At 47.3% G+C, this 24849-nt stretch overlaps 5 non-coding genes across 5 annotated transcripts; all 5 read left to right on the top strand.

Annotated features, from left to right (window-relative positions):
- The first annotated feature begins 283 nt into the window (after positions 1-283).
- Trnaf-aaa (transfer RNA phenylalanine (anticodon AAA)) lies at positions 284-357 on the top strand. Its single transcript has one exon. It is a non-coding gene; the product is annotated as a tRNA-Phe (tRNA).
- Positions 358-6609: 6252 nt separating this feature from the next.
- Positions 6610-6683, top strand: Trnaf-aaa (transfer RNA phenylalanine (anticodon AAA)). Its single transcript has one exon. It is a non-coding gene; the product is annotated as a tRNA-Phe (tRNA).
- A 4672-nt stretch (positions 6684-11355) lies between these two features.
- On the top strand, positions 11356-11429 carry Trnas-aga (transfer RNA serine (anticodon AGA)). Its single transcript has one exon. It is a non-coding gene; the product is annotated as a tRNA-Ser (tRNA).
- Positions 11430-12933: 1504 nt separating this feature from the next.
- Trnas-aga (transfer RNA serine (anticodon AGA)) lies at positions 12934-13007 on the top strand. Its single transcript has one exon. It is a non-coding gene; the product is annotated as a tRNA-Ser (tRNA).
- Positions 13008-20290: 7283 nt separating this feature from the next.
- Trnas-aga (transfer RNA serine (anticodon AGA)) lies at positions 20291-20363 on the top strand. The gene has a single exon. It is a non-coding gene; the product is annotated as a tRNA-Ser (tRNA).
- The last annotated feature ends 4486 nt before the right edge of the window (positions 20364-24849 follow it).

Here is a 24849-nt window from a genome sequence, read left to right as displayed (position 1 = left end):
GGTGTCATCGAGTGCAGATCAGCCTTAGGTATCACGGCTTAACCTCATTGAAGTCTAGAGGGTGGACAACACGTTCGTCTTACTCAGAGCGGTGTCCGAACTCTATTTTCAACGTTATACGTGCCACTTTCATTGTGGCCAACTACGATTCGATACAGAATGCACGAAACCTGAAAGACACCCTAACGGATACATAGACAGTAGTGTTTGTCTGCTGAATAATGGGAGTGCAAGGGTCTGTATCGTCTATATTGCTGTATGTAGGACCGTTAGTCTTCGGGATGGCGGGCGTAGCTCAGATGGTAGAGCGCTCGCTTAAAAAGCGAGAGGTACTGGGATCAATACCCAGTGCCTCCAGAAATTTTAACACACCTATATGCGCACCTTGCCATGCAAGTGGCATAATTCTCAGCCTGCAGATGTGTCTAGGAAGATACAAGCGAATGATTAGCATCCACAATTGGCAAGCGTGCTGTTATTAGTGCGCGGGAAGCACCCTCCTCCCACGCTTACACTTTATTTAGAAACAGTACAAGTGTTCCCGTAAGATTCTCAAGCCTATGTCGGAGAGATCTGCCTTGCGCCGAGTTCACGTAAATCCCACTGCACATTCCTATTCTTTGCGTGCAGTCGGCTGCTACTGGTGTTGCTAGTTGTGACTGCTGATAACAGATGCCGTAGCAATCAATTCATGGAGTGAGTTGTATGTTTTGCGATAGTCTGTCTCTGACAAGCAAGCACAGGTGACATAGGTGCGAACACAGGAAGCTAGCAGACCGTCGCTGCCTGCAGACACCGAGCAGCCACACTAGGAGGGCGGCCTAAGCCGTAGGCGAAATGTGCTCATTCGCTTTGGCGCGACGTCGAACTATAAATAATGCTGTCACTAGCGTGAGCGTTGCGTGAGCGTCGGAAAAGTCGGCTGCGTGGGTGAGTGCCAAGTTTGGGGAGCGTTTTGTAGTATGCGCAGTGCAATGGAGACGCGAAACTTGTTGTGGCCTAGTGTTTTGCAGTTGGACGACAAGATTGGTACACAGTGGTAAAGAGCGAGGCACTGAGTTGGCATGAATAATGGAGTGCACAATGGGGCTCGAGATGTGTTTGTTACCTCAGGTGCTGTATGATTGTCGACAAGGAGTGAAAACGGAGCAATTTGTGACGGCTCTTTCAATTTAAGACGTTAAAAACAGACGGAATTTGCATTTGTAATACCAGAGCATCGAAACTACTTGGAACTTTTGTGTATATGAACGTGTCCGCGCCTTTGTACTCTGCTCCCTTCACCGCTACAAACCAAAAAAACCATCGTGTCCGTGAGCATCAGAGTCGCAAAGAATGGGGAATAGCGCAGTTTGGTCGTGCATGTGGCGTAGCTCAGTTGGTAGAGCGTTCGCTTCGCATGTGAAAGGTGCAGGGTTCAAGCCGCGTCGCCTCCATTTTTAAGGGTCAGTGCATTGTAAGTGTTGGTCGCGGCGAACCTAATGGCACGCAAGATGTTGCAAAGCCAGCGTCACAGACTGATATGATGTATACTGACGTAAGGAGAGCAAGATGTAAGTGTGGGGACCGGCTGTTATCGAGGTGTCATCGAGTGCAGATCAGCCTTAGGTATCACGGCTTAACCTCATTGAAGTCTAGAGGGTGGACAACACGTTCGTCTTACTCAGAGCGGTGTCCGAACCCTATTTTCAACGTTATACGTGCCACTTTCATTGTGGCCAACTACGATTCGATACAGAATGCACGAAACCTGAAAGACACCCTAACGGATACATAGAGAGTAGTGTTTGTCTGCTGAATAATGGGAGTGCAAGGGTCTGTATCGTCCATATTGCTGAATGTAGCACCATTAGTCTTCGGGGCGGCGGGCGTAGCTCAGATGGTAGAGCACTCGCTTAGAATGCGAGAGGTACTGGGATCAATACCCAGTGCCTCCAGAATTTTTAACACACCTACATGCGCACCTTGCCATGCAAGTGGAATAATTCTCAGCCTGGAGATGTGTCTAGGAAGATACAAGCGAATGATTAGCATCCACAATTGGCAAGCGTGCTGTTATTAGTGCGCGGGAAGCACCCTCCTCCCACGCCTACACTTAATTTAGAAACAGTACAAGTGTTCCCGTAAGATTCTCAAGCCTATGTCGGAAAGATCTGCCTTGCGCCGAGTTCACGTAAATCCCACTGCACATTCCTATCCTTTGCGTGCTGTCGGCTGCTACTGGTGTTGCTAGTTGTGACTGTTGATAACAGATGCCGTAGCAATCAATTCATGGAGTGAGTTGTATGTTTTGCGATAGTCTGTCTCTGACAAGCAAGCACAGGTGACATAGGTGCGAACACAGGAAGCTAGCAGACCCTCGCTGCCTGCAGACACCGAGCAGCCACACTAGGAGGGCGGCCTAAGCCGTAGGCGAAATGTGCTCATTCGCTTTGGCGCGACGTCGAACTATAAATAATGCTGTCACTAGCGTGAGCTTCGTGGAAAGTCGGAAAAGTCGGCTGCGTGGGTGAGTGCCACGTTTGGGGAGCGTTTTGTAGTATGCGCAGTGCAATGGAGACGCGAAACTTGTTGTGGCCTAGTGTTTTGCAGTTGGACGACAAGAGTGGTACACAGTGGTAAAGAGCGAGGCACTGATTTGGCATGAATAATGGAGTGCACAATGGCGCTCGAGATGTGTTTGTTACCTCAGGTGCTGTATGATTGTCGACAAGGAGTGAAAACGGATCAATTTGTGACGGCTCTTTCAATTTAAGACGTTAAAAACAGACGGAATTTGCATTTGTAATACCAGAGCATCGAAACTACTTGGAACTTTTGTGTACATGAACGTGTCCGCGCCTTTGTACTCTGCTCCCTTCACCGCTACAAACCAACCAACCATCGTGTCCGTGCGCATCAGAGTCGCAAAGAATGGGGTTTCTCGCAGTTTAGTCGTGCATGTGGTGTAGCTCAGTTGGTAGAGCGTTCGCTTCGCATGTGAAAGATGCAGGGTTCAAGCCGCGGCGCCTCCATTTTTTGTGGTCAGTGCATTGTAAGTGTTGGTCGCGGCGAACCTAAAGGCACGCAAGACGTTGCAAAGCCAGCGTCACAGACTGATATGATGTATACTGACGTAAGGAGAGCAAGATGTAAGTATGGGGACCCGCTGTTATCGAGGTGTCATCGAGTGCAGATCTGTCTTAGGTATCACGGCTTAACCTCATTGAAGTCTAGAGGGTGGACAACACGTTCGTCTTACTCAGAGCGGTGTCCGAACTCTATTTTCAACGTTATACGTGCCACTTTCATTGTGGCCAACTACGATTCGATACAGAATGCACGAAACCTGAAATACACCCTAACAGATACATAGAGAGTAGTGTTTGTCTGCTGAATAATGGGAGTACAAGGGTCTGTGTCGTCTATATTGCTGAATGTAGCACCACTAGTCTTCGGGGTGCATTCCTAGCTCAGATGGTAGAGCGGTCGCTTAGAATGAGAGAGGTACTGGGATCAATACCCAGTGCCTCCAGAATTTTTAACACACCTACATGCGCACCTTGCCATGCGAGTGGCATAATTCTCAGCCTGCAGATGTGTCTAGGAAGATACAAGCGAATGATTAGCATCCACAATTGGCAAGCGTGCTGTTATTAGTGCGCGGTAAGCACCCTCCTCCCACGCCTACACTTTATTTAGAAACAGTACAAGTGTTCCCGTAAGATTCTCAAGCATATGTCGGAAAGATCTGCCTTGCGACGAGTTCACGTAAATCCCACTGCACATTCCTATTCTTTGCGTGCAGTCGGCTGCTACTGGTGTTGCTAGTTGTGACTGCTGATAACAGATGCCGTAGCAATCAATTCATGGAGTGAGTTGTATGTTTTGCGATAGTCTGTCTCTGACAAGCAAGCACAGGTGACATAGGTGCGAACACAGGAAGCTAGCAGACCGTCGCTGCCTGCAGACACCGAGCAGCCACACTAGGAGGGCGGCCTAAGCCGTAGGCGAAATGTGCTCATTCGCTTTGGCGCGACGTCGAACTATAAATAATGCTGTCACTAGCGTGAGCGTTGCGTGAGCGTCGGAAAAGTCGGCTGCGTGGGTGAGTGCCAAGTTTGGGGAGCGTTTTGTAGTATGCGCAGTGCAATGGAGACGCGAAACTTGTTGTGGCCTAGTGTTTTGCAGTTGGACGACAAGATTGGTACACAGTGGTAAAGAGCGAGGCACTGAGTTGGCATGAATAATGGAGTGCACAATGGGGCTCGAGATGTGTTTGTTACCTCAGGTGCTGTATGATTGTCGACAAGGAGTGAAAACGGAGCAATTTGTGACGGCTCTTTCAATTTAAGACGTTAAAAACAGACGGAATTTGCATTTGTAATACCAGAGCATCGAAACTACTTGGAACTTTTGTGTACATGAACGTGTCCGCGCCTTTGTACTCTGCTCCCTTCACCGCTACAAACCAACCAACCATCGTGTCCGTGAGCATCAGAGTCGCAAAGAATGGGGAATAGCGCAGTTTGGTCGTGCATGTGGCGTAGCTCAGTTGGTAGAGCGTTCGCTTCGCATGTGAAAGGTGCAGGGTTCAAGCCGCGTCGCCTCCATTTTTTGTGGTCAGTGCATTGTAAGTGTTGGTCGCGGCGAACCTAATGGCACGCAAGATGTTGCAAAGCCAGCGTCACAGACTGATATGATGTATACTGACGTAAGGAGAGCAAGATGTAAGTGTGGGGACCGGCTGTTATCGAGGTGTCATCGAGTGCAGATCAGCCTTAGGTATCACGGCTTAACCTCATTGAAGTCTAGAGGCTGGACAACACGTTCGTCTTACTCAGAGCGGTGTCCGAACCCTATTTTCAACGTTATACGTGCCACTTTCATTGTGGCCAACTACGATTCGATACAGAATGCACGAAACCTGAAAGACACCCTAACGGATACATAGAGAGTAGTGTTTGTCTGCTGAATAATGGGAGTGCAAGGGTCTGTATCGTCTATATTGCTGAATGTAGCACCATTAGTCTTCGGGGCGGCGGGCGTAGCTCAGATGGTAGAGCACTCGCTTAGAATGCGAGAGGTACTGGGATCAATACCCAGTGCCTCCAGAATTTTTAACACACCTACATGCGCACCTTGCCATGCAAGTGGAATAATTCTCAGCCTGGAGATGTGTCTAGGAAGATACAAGCGAATGATTAGCATCCACAATTGGCAAGCGTGCTGTTATTAGTGCGCGGGAAGCACCCTCCTCCCACGCCTACACTTAATTTAGAAACAGTACAAGTGTTCCCGTAAGATTCTCAAGCCTATGTCGGAAAGATCTGCCTTGCGCCGAGTTCACGTAAATCCCACTGCACATTCCTATTCTTTGCGTGCAGTCGGCTGCTACTGGTGTTGCTAGTTGTGACTGTTGATAACAGATGCCGTAGCAATCAATTCATGGAGTGAGTTGTATGTTTTGCGATAGTTTGTCTCTGACAAGCAAGCACAGGTGACATAGGTGCGAACACAGGAAGCTAGCAGACCCTCGCTGCCTGCAGACACCGAGCAGCCACACTAGGAGGGCGGCCTAAGCCGTAGGCGAAATGTGCTCATTCGCTTTGGCGCGACGTCGAACTATAAATAATGCTGTCACTAGCGTGAGCGTTGCGTGAGCGTCGTGGAAAGTCGGAAAAGTCGGCTGCGTGGGTGAGTGCCAAGTTTGGGGAGCGTTTTGTAGTATGCTCAGTGCAATGGAGACGCGGAAAGTTGTTGTGGCCTAGTGTTTTGCAGTTGGACGACAAGATTGGTACACAGTGGTAAAGAGCGAGGCACTGAGTTGGCATGAATAATGGAGTGCACAATGGGGCTCGAGATTTGTTTGTTACCTCAGGTGCTGTATGATTGTCGACAAGGAGTGAAAACGGAGCAATTTGTGACGGCTCTTTCAATTTAAGACGTTAAAAACAGACGGAATTTGCATTTGTAATACCAGAGCATCGAAACTACTTGGAACTTTTGTGTATATGAACGGGTCCGCGCCTTTGTACTCTGCTCCCTTCACCGCTACAAACCAACCAACCATCGTGTCCGTGAGCATCAGAGTCGCAAAGAATGGGGAATCTCGCAGTTTGGTCGCGCATGTGGCGTAGCTCAGTTGGTAGAGCGTTCGCTTCGCATGTGAAAAGTGCAGGTTTCAAGCCGCGGCGCCTCCATTTTTTGTGGTCAGTGCATTGTAAGTGTTGGTCGCGGCGAACCTAAAGGCACGCAAGATGTTGCAAAGCCAGCGTCACAGACTGATATGATGTATACTGACGTAAGGAGAGCAAGATGTAAGTGTGGGGACCGGCTGTTATCGAGATGTCATCGAGTGCAGATCAGCCTTAGGTATCACGGCTTAACCTCATTGAAGTCTAGAGGGTGGACAACACGTTCGTCTTACTCAGAGCGGTGTCCGAACTCTATTTTCAACGTTATACGTGCCACTTTCATTGTGGCCAACTACGATTCGATACAGAATGCACGAAACCTGAAAGACACCCTAACGGATACATAGACAGTAGTGTTTGTCTGCTGAATAATGGGAGTGCAAGGGTCTGTATCGTCTATATTGCTGTATGTAGCACCATTAGTCTTCGAGGGGGCGGGCGTAGCTCAGATGGTAGAGCGCTCGCTTAAAAAGCGAGAGGTACTGGGATCAATACCCAGTGCCTCCAGAATTTTTAACACACCTACATGCGCACCTTGCCATGCAAGTGGAATAATTCTCAGCCTGCAGATGTGTCTAGGAAGATACAAGCGAATGATTAGCATCCACAATTGGCAAGCGTGCTGTTATTAGTGCGCGGGAAGCACCCTCCTCCCACGCCTACACTTTATTTAGAAACAGTACAAGTGTTCCCGTAAGATTCTCAAGCCTATGTCGGAAAGATCTGCCTTGCGCCGAGTTCACGTAAATCCCACTGCACATTCCTATTCTTTGCGTGCAGTCGGCTGCTACTGGTGTTGCTAGTTGTGACTGCTGATAACAGATGCCGTAGCAATCAATTCATGGAGTGAGTTGTATGTTTTGCTATAGTCTGTCTCTGACAAGCAAGCACAGGTGACATAGGTGCGAACACAGGAAGCTAGCAGACCGTCGCTGCCTGCAGACACCGAGCAGCCACACTAGGAGGGCGGCCTAAGCCGTAGGCGAAATGTGCTCATTCGCTTTGGCGCGACGTCGAACTATAAATAATGCTGTCACTAGCGTGAGCGTTGCGTGAGCGTCGGAAAAGTCGGCTGCGTGGGTGAGTGCCAAGTTTGGGGAGCGTTTTGTAGTATGCGCAGTGCAATGGAGACGCGAAACTTGTTGTGGCCTAGTGTTTTGCAGTTGGACGACAAGATTGGTACACAGTAGTAAAGAGCGAGGCACTGAGTTGGCATGAATAATGGAGTGCACAATGGGGCTCGAGATGTGTTTGTTACCTCAGGTGCTGTATGATTGTCGACAAGGAGTGAAAACGGAGCAATTTGTGACGGCTCTTTCAATTTAAGACGTTAAAACTGACGGAATTTGCATTTGTAATACCAGAGCATCGAAACTACTTGGAACTTTTGTGTATATGAACGTGTCCGCGCCTTTGTACTCTGCTTCCTTCACCGCTACAAACCAACCAACCATCGTGTCCGTGAGCATCAGAGTCGCAAAGAATGGGGAATCTCGCAGTTTGGTCGTGCATGTGGCGTAGCTCAGTTGGTAGAGCGTTCGCTTCGCATGTGAAAGGTGCAGGGTTCAAGCCGCGGCGCCTCCATTTTTTGTGGTCAGTGCATTGTAAGTGTTGGTCGCGGCGAACCTAATGGCACGCAAGATGTTGCAAAGCCAGCGTCACAGACTGATATGATGTATACTGACGTAAGGAGAGCAAGATGTAAGTGTGGGGACCGGCTGTTATCGAGGTGTCATCGAGTGCAGATCTGTCTTAGGTATCACGGCTTAACCTCATTGAAGTCTAGAGGGTGGACAACACGTTCGTCTTACTCAGAGCGGTGTCTGAACTCTATTTTCAACGTTATACGTGCCACTTTCATAGTGGCCAACTACGATTCGATACAGAATGCACGAAACCTGAAAGACACCCTAACGGATACATAGAGAGTAGTGTTTGTCTGCTGAATAATGGGAGTGCAAGGGTCTGTGTCGTCTATATTACTGAATGTAGCACCATTAGTCTTCGGGGGGGCGGGCGTAGCTCAGATGGTAGAGCACTCGCTTAGAATGCGAGAGGTACTGGGATCAATACCCAGTGCCTCCAGAATTTTTAACACATCTACATGCGCACCTTGCCATGCAAGTGGAATAATTCTCAGCCTGGAGATGTGTCTAGGAAGATACAAGCGAATGATTAGCATCCACAATTGGCAAGCGTGCTGTTATTAGTGCGCGGGAAGCACCCTCCTCCCACGCCTACACTTTATTTAGAAACAGTACAAGTGTTCCCGTAAGATTCTCAAGCCTATGTCGGAAAGATCTGCCTTGCGCCGAGTTCACGTAAATCCCACTGCACATTCCTATTCTTTGCGTGCAGTCGGCTGCTACTGGTGTTGCTAGTTGTGACTGTTGATAACAGATGCCGTAGCAATCAATTCGTGGAGTGAGTTGTATGTTTTGCGATAGTCTGTCTCTGACAAGCAAGCACAGGTGACATAGGTGCGAACACAGGAAGCTAGCAGACCCTCGCTGCCTGCAGACACCGAGCAGCCACACTAGGAGGGCGGCCTAAGCCGTAGGCGAAATGTGCTCATTCGCTTTGGCGCGACGTCGAACTATAAATAATGCTGTCACTAGCGTGAGCGTCGTGGAAAGTCGGAAAAGTCGGCTGCGTGGGTGAGTGCCAAGTTTGGGGAGCGTTTTGTAGTATGCGCAGTGCAATGGAGACGCGGAAAGTTGTTGTGGCCTAGTGTTTTGCAGTTGGACGACAAGATTGGTACACAGTGGTAAAGAGCGAGGCACTGAGTTGGCATGAATAATGGAGTGCACAATGGGGCTCGAGATTTGTTTGTTACCTCAGATGCTGTATGATTGTCGACAAGGAGTGAAAACGGAGCAATTTGTGACGGCTCTTTCAATTTATGACGTTAAAAACAGACGGAATTTGCATTTGTAATACCAGAGCATCGAAACTACTTGGAACTTTTGTGTATATGAACGTGTCCGCGCCTTTGTACTCTGCTCCCTTCACCGCTACAAACCAACCAACCATCGTGTCCGTGCGCATCAGAGTCGCAAAGAATGGGGATTCTCGCAGTTTGGTCGTGCATGTGGCGTAGCTCAGTTGGTAGAGCGTTCGCTTCGCATGTGACAGATGCAGGGTTCAAGCCGCGGCGCCTCCATTTTTTGTGGTCAGTGCATTGTAAGTGTTGGTCGCGGCGAACCTAAAGGCACGCAAGATGTTGCAAAGCCAGCGTCACAGACTAATATGATGTATACTGACGTAAGGAGAGCAAGATGTAAGTGTGGGGACCCGCTGTTATCGAGGTGTCATCGAGTGCAGATCTGTCTTAGGTATCACGGCTTAACCTCATTGAAGTCTAGAGGGTGGACAACACGTTCGTCTTACTCAGAGCGGTGTCCGAACTCTATTTTCAACGTTATACGTGCCACTTTCATTGTGGCCAACTACGATTCGATACAGAATGCACGAAACCTAAAAGACACCCTAACAGATACATAGAGAGTAGTGTTTGTCTGCTGAATAATGGGAGTGCAAGGGTCTGTGTCGTCTATATTGCTGAATGTAGCACCATTAGTCTTTGGGGGGGCGGGCGTAGCTCAGATGGTAGAGCGCTCGCTTAGAATGAGAGAGGTAATGGGATCAATACCCAGTGCCTCCAGAATTTTTAACACACCTACATGCGCACCTTGCCATGCAAGTGGAACAATTCTCAGCCTGCAGATGTGTCTAGGAAGATACAAGCGAATGATTAGCATCCACAATTGGCAAGCGTGCTGTTATTAGTGCGCGGGAAGCACACTCCTCCCACGCCTACACTTTATTTAGAAACAGTACAAGTGTTCCCGTAAGATTCTCAAGCCTATGTCGGAAAGATTTGCCTTGCGCCGAGTTCACGTAAATCCCACTGCACATTCCTATTCTTTGCGTGCAGTCGGCTGCTACTGGTGTTGCTAGTTGTGACTGCTGATAACAGATGCCGTAGCAATCAATTCATGGAGTGAGTTGTATGTTTTGCGATAGTCTGTCTCTGACAAGCAAGCACAGGTGACATAGGTGCGAACACAGGAAGCTAGCAGACCGTCGCTGCCTACAGACACCGAGCAGACACACTAGGAGGGCGGCCTAAGCCGTAGGCGAAATGTGCTCATTCGCTTTGGCGCGACGTCGAACTATAAATAATGCTGTCACTAGCGTGAGCGTTGCGTGAGCGTCGTGGAAAGTCGGAAAAGTCGGCTGCGTGGGTGAGTGCCAAGTTTGGGGAGCGTTTTGTAGTATGCGCAGTGCAATGGAGACGCGAAACTTGTTGTGGCCTAGTGTTTTGCAGTTGGACGACAAGATTGGTACACAGTGGTAAAGAGCGATGCACTGAGTTGGCATGAATAATGGAGTGCACAATGAAGCTCGAGATGTGTTTGTTACCTCAGGTGCTGTATGATTGTCGACAAGGAGTGAAAACGGAGCAATTTGTGACGGCTCTTTCAATTTAACACGTTAAAAACAGACGGAATTTGCATTTGTAATACCAGAGCATCGAAACTACTTGGAACTCTTGTGTATATGAACGTGTCCGCGCCTTTGTACTCTGCTCCCTTCACCGCTACAAACCAACCAACCATCGTGTCCATGAGCATCAGAGTCGCAAAGAATGGGGAATCTCGCAGTTTGGTCGTGCATGTGGCGTAGCTCAGTTGGTAGAGCGTTCGCTTCGCATGTGAAAGGTGCAGGGTTCAAGCCGCGGCGCCTCCATTTTTTGTGGTCAGTGCATTGTAAGTGTTGGTCGCGGCGAACCAAATGGCACGCAAGATGTTGCAAAGCCAGCGTCACAGACTGATATGATGTATACTGACGTAAGGAGAGCAAGATGTAAGTGTGGGGACCGGCTGTTATCGAGGTGTCATCGAGTGCAGATCTGTCTTAGGTATCACGGCTTAACCTCATTGAAGTCTAGAGGGTGGACAACACGTTCGTCTTACTCAGAGCGGTGTCCGAACTCTATTTTCAACGTTATACGTGCCACTTTCATTGTGGCCAACTACGATTCGATACAGAATGCACGAAACATGAAAGACACCCTAACGGATACATAGAGAGTAGTGTTTGTCTGCTGAGTAATGGGAGTGCAAGGGTCTGTGACGTCTATATTGCTGAATGTAGCACCATTAGTCTTCGGGGTGGCGGGCGTAGCTCAGATGGTAGAGCGCTCGCTTAGAATGCGAGAGGTACTGGGTTCAATACCCAGTGCCTCCAGAAATTCTAACACACCTACATGCGCACCTTGCCATGCAAGTGGAATAATTCTCAGCCTGCAGATGTGTCTAGGAAGATACAAGCGAATGATTAGCATCCACAATTGGCAAGCGTGCTGTTATTAGTGCGCGGGAAGCACCCTCCTCCCACGCCTACACTTTATTTAGAAACAGTACAAGTGTTCCCGTAAGATTCTCAAGCCTATGTCGGAAAGATCTGCCTTGCGCCGAGTTCACGTAAATCCCACTGCACATTCCTATTCTTTGCGTGCAGTCGGCTGCTACTGGTGTTGCTAGTTGTGACTGCTGATAACAGATGCCGTAGCAATCAATTCATGGAGTGAGTTGTATGTTTTGCGATAGTCTGTCTCTGACAAGCAAGCACAGGTGACATAGGTGCGAACACAGGAAACTAGCAGACCCTCGCTGCCTGCAGACACCGAGCAGCCACACTAGGAGGGCGGCCTAAGCCGTAGGCGAAATGTGCTCATTCGCTTTGGCGCGACGTCGAACTATAAATAATGCTGTCACTAGCGTGAGCGTCGTGGAATGTCGGAAAAGTCGGCTGCGTGGGTGAGTGCCAAGTTTGGGGAGCGTTTTGTAGTATGCGCCGTGCAATGGAGACGCGAAACTTGTTGTGGCCTAGTGTTTTGCAGTTGGACGACAAGATTGGTACACAGTGGTAAAGAGCGAGGCACTGAGTTGGCATGAATAATGGAGTGCACAATGGGGCTCGAGATGTGTTTGTTACCTCAGGTGCTGTATGATTGTCGACAAGGAGTGAAAACGGAGCAATTTGTGACGGCTCTTTCAATTTAAGACGTTAAAAACAGACGGAATTTGCATTTGTAATACCAGAGCATCGAAACTACTTGGAACTTTTGTGTATATGAACGTGTCCGCGCCTTTGTACTCTGCTCCCTTCACCGCTACAAACCAACCAACCATCGTGTCCGTGAGCATCAGAGTCGCAAAGAATGGGGAATCTCGCAGTTTGGTCGTGCATGTGGCGTAGCTCAGTTGGTAGAGCGTTCGCTTCGCATGTGAAAGGTGCAGGGTTCAAGCCGCGGCGCCTCCATTTTTTGTGGTCAGTGCATTGTAAGTGTTGGTCGCGGCGAACCTAATGGCACGCAAGATGTTGCAAAGCCAGCGTCACAGACTGATATGATGTATACTGACGTAAGGAGAGCAAGATGTAAGTGTGGGGACCGGCTGTTATCGAGGTGTCATCGAGTGCAGATCTGTCTTAGGTATCACGGCTTAACCTCATTGAAGTCTAGAGGGTGGACAACACGTTCGTCTTACTCAGAGCGGTGTCCGAACTCTATTTTCAACGTTATACGTGCCACTTTCATTGTGGCCAACTACGATTCGATACAGAATGCACGAAACCTGAAAGACACCCTAACGGATACATAGAGAGTAGTGTTTGTCTGCTGAGTAATTTGAGTGCAAGGGTCTGTGTCGAATATATTGCTGAATGTAGCACCATTAGTCTTCGGGGTGGCGGGCGTAGCTCAGATGGTAGAGCGCTCGCTTAGAATGCGAGAGGTACTGGGTTCAATACCCAGTGCCTCCAGAATTTTTAACACACCTACATGCGCACCTTGCCATGCAAGTGGAATAATTCTCAGCCTGCAGATGTGTCTAGGAAGATACAAGCGAATGATTAGCATCCACAATTGGCAAGCGTGCTGTTATTAGTGCGCGGGAAGCAGCCTCCTCCCACGCCTACACTTTATTTAGAAACAGTACAAGTGTTCCCGTAAGATTCTCAAGCGTATGTCGGAAAGATCTGCCTTGCGCCGAGTTCACGTAAATCCCACTGCACATTCCTATTCTTTGCGTGCAGTCGGCTGCTACTGGTGTTGCTAGTTGTGACTGCTGATAACAGATGCCGTAGCAATCAATTCATGGAGTGAGTTGTATGTTTTGCGATAGTCTGTCTCTGACAAGCAAGCACAGGTGACATAGGTGCGAACACAGGAAGCTAGCAGACCGTCGCTGCCTGCAGACACCGAGCAGCCACACTAGGAGGGCGGCCTAAGCCGTAGGCGAAATGTGCTCATTCGCTTTGGCGCGACGTCGAACTATAAATAATGCTGTCACTAGCGTGAGCGTCGTGGAAAGTCGGAAAAGTCGGCTGCGTGGGTGAGTGCCAAGTTTGGGGAGCGTTTTGTAGTATGCGCAGTGCAATGGAGACGCGGAAAGTTGTTGTGGCCTAGTGTTTTGCAGTTGGACGACAAGATTGGTACACAGTGGTAAAGAGCGAGGCACTGAGTTGGCATGAATAATGGAGTGCACAATGGGGCTCGAGATGTGTTTGTTACCTCAGGTGCTGTATGATTGTCGACAAGGAGTGAAAACGGAGCAATTTGTGACGGCTCTTTCAATTTAAGACGTTAAAAACAGACGGAATTTGCATTTGTAATACCAGAGCATCGAAACTACTTGGAACTTTTGTGTATATGAACGGGTCCGCGCCTTTGTACTCTGCTCCCTTCACCGCTACAAACCAACCAACCATCGTGTCCGTGAGCATCAGAGTCACAAAGAATGGGGAATCTCGCAGTTTGGTCGTGCATGTGGCGTAGCTCAGTTGGCATTCTGGCTCTAGCTGCCGACGCGTACGGTCGTGTCACCGTTGCTGCGTGTAGTCAGTGTTTCGCCAGTGTTTACCTTTGCGTTTTCGGTGTTTTTGAGTTTTGTGATTTTCTTCGTGTGTAACTCGTGTTTTTTCTGCCTCCTTTGTTCTGTTTTTGTGTTTTCTACCGACGATTATTTGTTGTTTGTGGAGTTTTCGGTAATTACCGGAATCTCCCCTTGATTACTGCATACCATGGCTACAACTGTGAGGAAGAATACGCTGGTTTTTGCTTTCGCTAAGGAAACACGACGTGTTCAGCCGACTGCTCTGGAAATTCATGATTGGCTTGATCAGGTACTTGGCATAAATTCTGATATGGTGCATACCACTCAGCTAGATACTGACAACTACTGTGTTTTCGTAAAGTTTTTGGATCCCGTTTCGGTCGATAAAATTATTGGAAAATCCGGGTATCATGTCGAATTTTTGCATAGAGACGGCTCTACAAGTAAAGTGGCTATCAGGAGAGCTGATGCTCTTTATAGATCTGTGCGGGTGTTAAATTTACCTATCGAGATAGATAATGAGAAAATCAAGGTTGCCCTGTCTCAATATGGTGAGGTAAAGGATATAGTTAACGAACGTTGGTCGAAGCAATTTAAAATTCAGAGCTTCAATGGTATTCGTTCGGTAGAGATGGAAGTAAAGACGAATATCCCGTCTCATATAACTGTTGACGGGCATAAAGCACACGTGATTTATACTGGTCAAACCCCTACGTGCCATATATGCAATGAATCGGGTCATTTAAGGCAGGACTGTCCCCGTCGTGTCTTTGTACTAAAAACTAATTTAGTCCAACGCCGCAAGATGACCTTGAGCGAAGTTTTGGCAACCGATAACACGGCCAAACAGGGTGAGGGTTCGGATCCTGTACTTAGTACTGGAACTATTGCTGTTGAAGGCAGTGATTTTCCACCCCTGGTAACACGCTTCAATTGTGATTCCTCTGCCCGTGAGTTAGACGTACTAACCAAGAAACGACCACTTGAACATACAGATGATCATTCTGATGATTACACCTCCCGACAATCTCCTGCTGTACGTAAACAGAAAGCTGGCGATGAAAATCTGCATGTGCCCCAAGACGAAATGCAAGTAGATTTAATTGCAGTTTCTGATACATCTCGCTCACTGCCAGAAAATGCAACGGCAGCTGCCGACAGCGAGAAAGTAGAAGTCCCCCAAGCAGTGACAACTTGCCCAGCTGTAAACAGCGATAATCAGCTGTTTACCGACGGGAAGTTCGCGGAAGCGGTAGAACAACAACACCGCGACACCGCAACAGCACAGCAACCGGCACCAGAGTGTAAACAAGTGAAAGTGTTTACTCCTGAACCGGAAAATAAGCAAACACCGTCGCAAGCGTCACATCAACCGAAGGTAGCATGTAAACAGCAGGCAGTGTTTACAAACCAGGTCTCTCTAGACACTGCTGCTGAAGCGGCCGCGTCGAGTGTTGCCACAACAAAATCAGGTCAGGGTTTTCAGGGCGTCCACCGCCGTACGCTAAAACCACAACCGAATCTTACTGTTTCTCGCACGCAAGCCAAACAAAAAGCGGACAAGTCGGACGTAAAATCACAGAAAAATATACGATATGAAATTGTCAGAGAAGGTGCTCCAGATGAGCCTCCTGACACACTCAATGTAGAACAGCCCCTCAGTACTAAGGTGCGGGATGACAATGGCAGACAAACTAACGTTTAGCGACCGTGTTACTAGGACTGCTACCAAGTTCTGAATGACTGTAGTTCTAAACCGGATTTCAGCACACCAAAAGTAGAATTTTTTTTTTTTTTTTTTTTTTTTTTTTTTTTTTTTTTTTTTTTTTTGACCAACTTTGTCCGTGGCCAATAGCAAGTTAGGGATGCAAGCATACTCTATCACAATGATCAATATAAATAAAATTCGAACCTCATTAAAGCTACCTGCTCTCAAGGAATTTTTGTATGACTCTGGAACCGATATCGCTTTGCTACAGGAGGTTGTAATGACGGAATTTGTAATACCAGGATACACCGCAATTGTTAACGTATCATGTGACACACATACAGGAACAGCGGTTCTGCTCAGGGAAGGGATTCCCGTATCTCAAGTGGAGCGGTTGGAATCTGGAAGGGCAATTAGTATTAACGTTTTAGGTACCACATTGATTAACTTATACGCGCCCTCAGGAAATAGTAATAGACAGGACAGGGCAGCATTTTATAAAAAGGAACTTATATATTTATTACGTCGAAACCCAAACAGTTTTATAATGGGCGGTGATTTTAACTGCGTGTTAAATCGTAAAGATCAACAACCACATTTTAACGGTTCTTTAGAACTTAAACGCCTAGTAATCGACCTAAAACTAAAGGACGCATGGGAACTAAAATATCCAACGAAGGTTGAATATACGTATATAACACAGACTTCGCGCAGTAGAATAGACAGAATCTATGTTTCCCAAAACTTGGAAAGATATCTACCTAATTCAGAAATCGTACCTGTATATTTTAGTGACCACTGCAGTATGAAGGCGTGCATTAATTTAGCTCCACAGCCGATTCAGATTTTTAGGAACCAGTGGCAGCTAAATGTCTCTCTCTTAAAAGAGCAAGATTTGGCAGACGCGGTATCGGATGCGTGGACCTTATGTCTGCGATCGATCGAGAGGCACCCCACAGTATTAGACTGGTGGCTTAAGGTTGCAAAGCCGAGACTGAGAAAAGTGTGTATCAGATACAGCAGAGAAAGAGCGTGGGAGTTAAAAAACAGTATGGAATTTTATTACAGTTTGTTGCGAGACCTCTATGAACAGGCAAACGTGTCAACCATTAGATTACAAGACATCAGACACACCAAAGCGAAATTACTCGCCATTAAAAGACAACAGATGGAAGGTTTAAAACTGAAGTCAAAGGCGAAGTCGGTGGTAGATGATGAAACAACATCCTTATATCATCTGCTTCGGCATGCAAAGAATAGGCGACGCACTGTTATTAGTGAACTTAAAACCCCCAATGGGACGACACTGACGTCTCAGAAGGAGATTCTAAATGCAGTATACCAGTACTACTATGCATTATATTCCTCCAGCCCACCTCACGAGGGGTCTCTGCAAGAGTTTCTCAGTGTTTTATCCCCACAGTTGACAAGTTCTGAAAACGACGAAATCCTTTCTGAAGTCAGTAACGAAGAGGTTCGTGAGACAATAACCAAGTCCCCGGTGAATAAATCTGCTGGACCCGACGGACTCCCTGTAGAATTTTACAGAAAGTTCTGGTTTTTAATTGGTGACACGTTTACATGCATTGTCAATGAGATTTTTAACGAGCAGACGATACCTGCAGATTTTAAAGACAGCAAAATTGTACTTCTACCGAAAAACAAAGGGACGAAAAGTTTAAACAATTACCGCCCTATTTCACTTTTAAACTCTGACTACAAAATAGTATGCAGGATTGTAAAAAGGAGACTTTCCCCTCTGACCGACAAATTAATTAGTCAACATCAGTCATGTGCAGCAAATAGAAGTATTTTTAATACGATTTCTGAATATAGAGACATCATCGCCTTAGCATCGGTTTCTAATATCAAATGTGCTTTACTTTTTATAGATTTTACTAAGGCTTTCGACTCGGTGAATCACCGCTTCCTATTTGAGGTACTGACAAAAATGGGACTCGTCCACAAAACAGTTAATGTTATAAAAAACGTTGCTACTGGTCTGAACGCTAAATTAGCTGTCAACTGTCAGCTGACGCGGCAAATTCAAATAAACCGCGGCATCCCACAGGGAAGTCCATTATCTATGTTTTTGTTTGTTGTGTCGTTAGAGCCCTTTTTAAGAAGTGTTCATGAAAGGTTAAAGGGCATAACTATAACTGGCAGGAAAACTGTAGTGAGAGCCTATGCTGACGATGTTGGTGTCGTCATAAGAGGGCAAGATGATGTAATTCGACTATGGGCCATTCTTCAAAACTACTGCCACGCATCGGGTGCGACAACAAACGAAAATAAAAGTACAATCCTGGGGATGCGGGGTCTTGAACGGATACAAATCGATTGGGCGAAGTCAGTTACCACACATAAAACCCTGGGGACAATCCTGACGGCATGTCCAATGAGGATGACAGCCCTCAATTGGAAAGAGGTATTAACAAAGATTCAAGGGGGACTTATTGAGAACTCACAACGACTTATGAACCAGGTTCAGAGGGTCAGGTTCATTAACTTATGCATTCTCTCAAAGGCATTCTATATGGCACAAGTTTTTCCCTTGCCGAAGTTGATAGCTCAGAAAATAATGTCGAGGGTTGCAAATTTCTTATGGAAGGGGGAAATCTTCAGAGTTAACCTAAGAACTGCGACTTTACATCCTAGAAATGGAGGCCTCGGACTGGTGGACATACGCAATAAAGCTTCTGCGCTTTTCATAAAAAGGTTTTTAAACATATTTCACGCCAACCCCGGCAGTATTACTACACAATTGTTTAAATGTGTCCAACCAGAAAGCCTTCAACCACCGGCAGACGTACAAAAAATTAACCCCCGACTGCGATACGTTAGGATCTTATACACAGAATTGAGCTATGTTAACGAGAAACTCAGAACTTCACTGCACATTACAGCCAGAGATATCATGAGATAAAGACAACAATATGAAGGACAAAATAAAATTGCCACGAAATATATGAGTCACAACTGGGATGCAATTTGGGAGAATATTAGTTTTAACGGGCTCAATTCAGATGTGGTAACGGCATGGTACAAAGCCGTCAATAATATTGTCAGCACCAACGAGCGGCTTTATAAAATTGGGAAAGCTGAAACCCCCTTATGTCAGAAATGTAACCTAGTTGACACTGTGATTCATAGATTTACGTGTGCTGGAAATCTCAACAATTGGCATTGGCTCAGGAAAAGTCTTGCACTACTGCAACGAACGTCACCCAATTCCATTACTCCTATGGTGCTTTTCAGACCTGAAACTAAATATTACCCGAAAACCAAAAATAATGCAATACACTGGTTAATGGGACAGTTTGTCCATTACATTATCAATAAAATAGGTGGTGACGACGAAACGGAATTCAAGCTTTTTATGCAAATGGAGTACAGCAACATTCAGCAATATGCAGACCACAGGAAAATGTATGGAAACATGTTGATCATTTTATTCGAACGAATAGGTGTTGGTTAAAGCGCACAGTCTAACACTAAATGTACTATTTTAGGGGTAATGAAGAAGTATGAATCTACGTTCAAGATGAAGGAAATGCCTCTTCTTTTATCAATTCATGTTACGTCTGCCCCCCAACAAGTGTCTCATAAATGCTCGCTGTATATTGCAGTATAATCACATGTTTCTAACTCGAATGTCTGTTGACTGAAAACTCGAATGACGGCTTTGCAATGGGATCTCACCCCCAGATGTCGTACAATCAGTGCTCTTTACCACAATAAAGAGAGCAGGCGAAAAATATACACGACTATACCCGCTTTTCTATAACAATTAAAATGCACTGAAGGAGCAATTCGGTGGGAGTGATGGTGGGGGCATCGTGGCCAGGCCTCGAGTTCTTTGACCCCTGCCCTCGTTGTCCCCGTCATGCGCCTCCTGATATGCATCCTTATAAAAAACAATAAAAAGCGGTCCAAGGCGCCAGACTAAAGGAAAAGTGGCTAGGATACCAGGCTTTAAAAGAATGATAAACAAAAGTGGTTAAAAAAAAAAAAAGTTGGTAGAGCGTTCGCTTCGCATGTGAAAGGTGCAGGGTTCAAGCCGCGGCGCCTCCATTTTTTGTGGTCAGTGCATTGTAAGTGTTGGTCGCGGCGAACCTAAAGGCACGCAAGATGTTGCAAAGCCAGCGTCACAGACTGATATGATGTATACTGACGTAAGGAGAGCAAGATGTAAGTGTGGGGACCGGCTGTTATCGAGGTGTCATCGAGTGCAGATCTGTCTTAGGTATCACGGCTTAACCTCATTGAAGTCTAGAGGGTGGACAACACGTTCGTCTTACTCAGAGCGGTGTCCGAACTCTATTTTCAACGTTATACGTGCCACTTTCATTGTGGCCAACTACGATAAGATACAGAATGCACGAAACCTGAAAGACACCCTAACGGATACATAGAGAGTAGTGTTTGTCTGCAGAATAATGGGAGTGCAAGGGTCTGTATCGTCTATATTGCTGTATGTAGCACCATTAGTCTTCGGGGGTGCGGGCGTAGCTCAGATGGTAGAGCGCTCGCTTAGAAAGCGAGAGGTACTGGGATCAATACCCAGTGCCTCCAGAATTTTTAACACACCTACATGCGCGCCTTGCCATGCAAGTGGAATAATTCTCAGCCTGCAGATGTGTCTAGGAAGATACAAGCGAATGATTAGCATCCACAATGGGCAAGCGTGCTGTTATTAGTGCGCGGGAAGCACCCTCCTCCCACGCCTACACTTTATTTAGAAACAGTACAAGTGTTCCCGTAAGATTCTCAAGCCTATGTCGGAAAGATCTGCCTTGCGCCGAGTTCACGTAAATCCCACTGCACATTCCTATTCTTTGCGTGCAGTCGGCTGCTACTGGTGTTGCTAGTTGTGACTGCTGATAACAGATGCCGTAGCAATCAATTCATGGAGTGAGTTGTATGTTTTGCGATAGTCTGTCTCTGACAAGCAAGCACAGGTGACATAGGTGCGAACACAGGAAGCTAGCAGACCGTCGCTGCCTGCAGACACCGAGCAGCCACACTAGGAGGGCGGCCTAAGCCGTAGGCGAAATGTGCTCATTCGCTTTGGCGCGACGTCGAACTATAAATAATGCTGTCACTAGCGTGAGCGTCGTGGAAAGTCGGAAAAGTCGGCTGCGTGGGTGAGTGCCAAGTTTGGGGAGCGTTTTGTAGTATGCGCAGTGCAATGGAGACGCGGAAACTTGTTGTGGCCTAGTGTTTTGCAGTTGGACGACAAGATTGGTACACAGTGGTAAAGAGCGAGGCACTGAGTTGGCATGAATAATGGAGTGCAAAATGGGGCTCGAGATGTGTTTGTTACCTCAGGTGCTGTATGATTGTCGACAAGGAGTGAAAACGTATCAATTTGTGACGGCTCTTTCAATTTAACACGTTAAAAACAGACGGAATTTGCATTTGTAATACCAGAGCATCGAAACTACTTGGAACTTTTGTGTATATGAACGGGTCCGCGCCTTTGTACTCTGCTCCCTTCATCGCTACAAACCAACCAACCATCGTGTCCGTGCGCATCAGAGTCGCAAAGAATGGGGTTTCTCGCAGTTTGGTCGTGCATGTGGCGTAGCTCAGTTGGTAGAGCGTTCGCTTCGCATGTGAAAGGTGCAGGTTTCAAGCCGCGGCGCCTCCATTTTTTGTGGTCAGTGCATTGTAAGTGTTGGTCGCGGCGAACCTAAAGGCACGCAAGATGTTGCAAAGCCAGCGTCACAGACTGATATGATGTATACTGACGTAAGGAGAGCAAGATGTAAGTGTGGGGACCGGCTGTTATCGAGGTGTCATCGAGTGCAGATCTGTCTTAGGTATCACGGCTTAACCTCATTGAAGTCTAGAGGGTGGACAACACGTTCGTCTTACTCAGAGCTGTGTCCGAACTCTATTTTCAACGTTATACGTGCCACTTTCATTGTGGCCAACTACGATTCGATACAGAATGCACGAAACCTGAAAGACACCCTAACGGATACATAGAGAGTAGTGTTTGTCTGCTGAATAATGGGAGTGCAAGGGTCTGTATCGTCTATATTGCTGTATGTAGCACCATTAGTCTTCGGGGGGGCGGGCGTAGCTCAGATGGTAGAGCGCTCGCTTAGAATGCGAGAGGTACTGGGATCAATACCCAGTGCCTCCAGAACTTTTGACACACCTACATGCGCACCTTGCCATGCAAGTGGAATAATTCTCAGCCTGCAGATGTGTCTAGGAAGATGCAAGCGAATGATTAGCATTCACAATTGGCAAGCGTGCTGTTATTAGTGCGCGGGAAGCACCCTCCTCCCACGCCTACACTTTATTTAGAAACAGTACAAGTGTTCCCGTAAGATTCTCAAGCCTATGTCGGAAAGATGTGCCTTGCGCCGAGTTCACGTAAATCCCACTGCACATTCCTATTCTTTGCGTGCAGTCGGCTGCTACTGGTGTTGCTAGTTGTGACTGTTGATAACAGATGCCGTAGCAATCAATTCATGGAGTGAGTTGTATGTTTTGCGATAGTCTGTCTCTGACAAGCAAGCACAGGTGACATAGGTGCGAACACAGGAAGCTAGCAGACCCTCGCTGCCTGCAGACACCGAGCAGCCACACTAGGAGGGCGGCCTAAGCCGTAGGCGAAATGTGCTCATACGCTTTGGCGCGACGTCGAACTATAAATAATGCTGTCACTAGCGTGAGCGTTGAGTGAGCGTCGTGGAAAGTCGGAAAAGTCGGCTGCGTGGGTGAGTGCCAAGTTTGGGGAGCGTTTTGTAGTATGCGCAGTGCAATGGAGACGCGGAAACTTGTTGTGGCCTAGTGTTTTGCAGTTGGACGACAAGATTGGTACACAGTGGTAAAGAGCGAGGCACTGAGTTGGCATGAATAATGGAGTGCACAATGGGGCTCGAGATGTGTTTCTTACCTCAGGTGCTGTATGATTGTCGACAAGGAGTGAAAACGGATCAATTTGTGACGGCTCTTTCAATTTAAGACATTAAAAACAGACGGAATTTGCATTTGTAATACCAGAGCATCGAAACTACTTGGAACTTTTGTGTATATGAACGTGTCCGCGCCTTTGTACTCTGCTCCCTTCACCGCTGCAAACCAACCAACCATCGTGTCCGTGCGCATCAGAGTCGCAAAGAATGGGGATTCTCGCAGTTTGGTCGTGCATGTGGCGTAGCTCAGTTGGTAGAGCGTTCGCTTCGCATGTGAAAGGTGCAGGGTTCAAGCCGCGGCGCCTCCATTTTTTGTGGTCAGTGCATTGTAAGTGTTGGTCGCGGCGAACCTAAAGGCACGCAAGATGTTGCAAAGCCAGCGTTACAGACTGATATGATGTATACTGACGTAAGGAGAGCAAGATGTAAGTGTGTGGACCGGCTGTTATCGAGGTGTCATCGAGTGCAGATCTGTCTTAGGTATCACGGCTTAACCTCATTGAAGTCTAGAGGGTGGACAACACGTTCGTCTTACTCAGAGCGGTGTCCTAACTCTATTTTCAACGTTATACGTGCCACTTTCATTGTGGCCAACTACGATTCGATACAGAATGCACGAAATCTGAAAGACACCCTAACGGATACATAGAGAGTAGTGTTTGTCTGCTGAATAATGGGAGTGCAAGGGTCTGTATCGTCTATATTGCTGTATGTAGCACCAATAGTCTTCGGGGGGGCGGGCGTAGCTCAGATGGTAGAGCGCTCGCTTAGAATGCGAGAGGTACTGGGATCAATACCCAGTGCCTCCAGAACTTTCAACACACCTACATGCGCACCTTGCCATGCAAGTGGAATAATTCTCAGCCTGCAGATGTGTCTAGGAAGATACAAGCGAATGATTAGCATCCACAATTGGCAAGCGTGCTGTTATTAGTGCGCGGGAAGCACCCTCCTCCCACGCCTACACTTTATTTAGAAACAGTACAAGTGTTCCCGTAAGATTCTCAAGCCTATGTCGGAAAGATCTGCCTTGCACCGAGTTCACGTAAATCCCACTGCACATTCCTATTCTTTGCGTGCAGTCGGCTGCTACTGGTGTTGCTAGTTGTGACTGTTGATAACAGATGCCGTAGCAATCAATTCATGGAGTGAGTTGTATGTTTTGCGATAGTCTGTCTCTGACAAGCAAGCACAGGTGACATAGGTGCGAACACAGGAAGCTAGCAGACCGTCGCTGCCTGCAGACACCGAGCAGCCACACTAGGAGGGCGGCCTAAGCCGTAGGCGAAATGTGCTCATTCGCTTTGGCGTGACGTCGAACTATAAATAATGCTGCCACTAGCGTGAGCGTCGTGGAAAGTCGGAAAAGTCGGCTGCGTGGGTGAGTGCCAAGTTTGGGGAGCGTTTTGTAGTATGCGCAGTGCAATGGAGGCGCGGAAACTTGTTGTGGCCTAGTGTTTTGCAGTTGGACGACAAGATTGGTACACAGTGGTAAAGAGCGAGGCACTGAGTTGGCATGAATAATGGAGCGCACAATGGGGCTCGAGATGTGTTTGTTACCACAGGTGCTGTATGATTGTCGACAAGGAGTGAAAACGGAGCAATTTGTGACGGATCTTTCAATTTAAGACGTTAAAAACAGACGGAATTTGCATTTGTAATACCAGAGCATCGAAACTACTTGGAACTTTTGTGTATATGAACGGGTCCGCGCCTTTGTACTCTGCTCCCTTCACCGCTACAAACCAACCAACAGCCGTGTCCGTGCGCATCAGAGTCGCAAAGAATGGGGATTCTCGCAGTTTGGTCGTGCATGTGGCGTAGCTCAGTTGGTAGAGCGTTCGCTTCGCATGTGAAAGATGCAGGGTTCAAGCCGCGGCGCCTCCATTTTTTGTGGTCAGTGCATTGTAAGTGTTGGTCGCGGCGAACCTAAAGGCACTCAAAATGTTGCAAAGCCAGCGTCACAGACTGATATGATGTATACTGACGTAAGGAGAGCAAGATGTAAGTGTGGGGACCGGCTGTTATCGAGGTGTCATCGAGTGCAGATCTGTCTTAGGTATCACGGCTTAACCTCATTGAAGTCTAGAGGGTGGACAACACGTTCGTCTTACTAAGAGCGGTGT

Source organism: Schistocerca gregaria, chromosome 3 (assembly GCF_023897955.1).
Source record: "Schistocerca gregaria isolate iqSchGreg1 chromosome 3, iqSchGreg1.2, whole genome shotgun sequence".
In the NCBI taxonomy this organism is placed as follows: domain Eukaryota; kingdom Metazoa; phylum Arthropoda; class Insecta; order Orthoptera; family Acrididae; genus Schistocerca; species Schistocerca gregaria.
The sequence above is the reverse complement of the archived record's forward strand: the minus strand, read 5'-3'. Positions and strand labels throughout refer to the sequence as shown.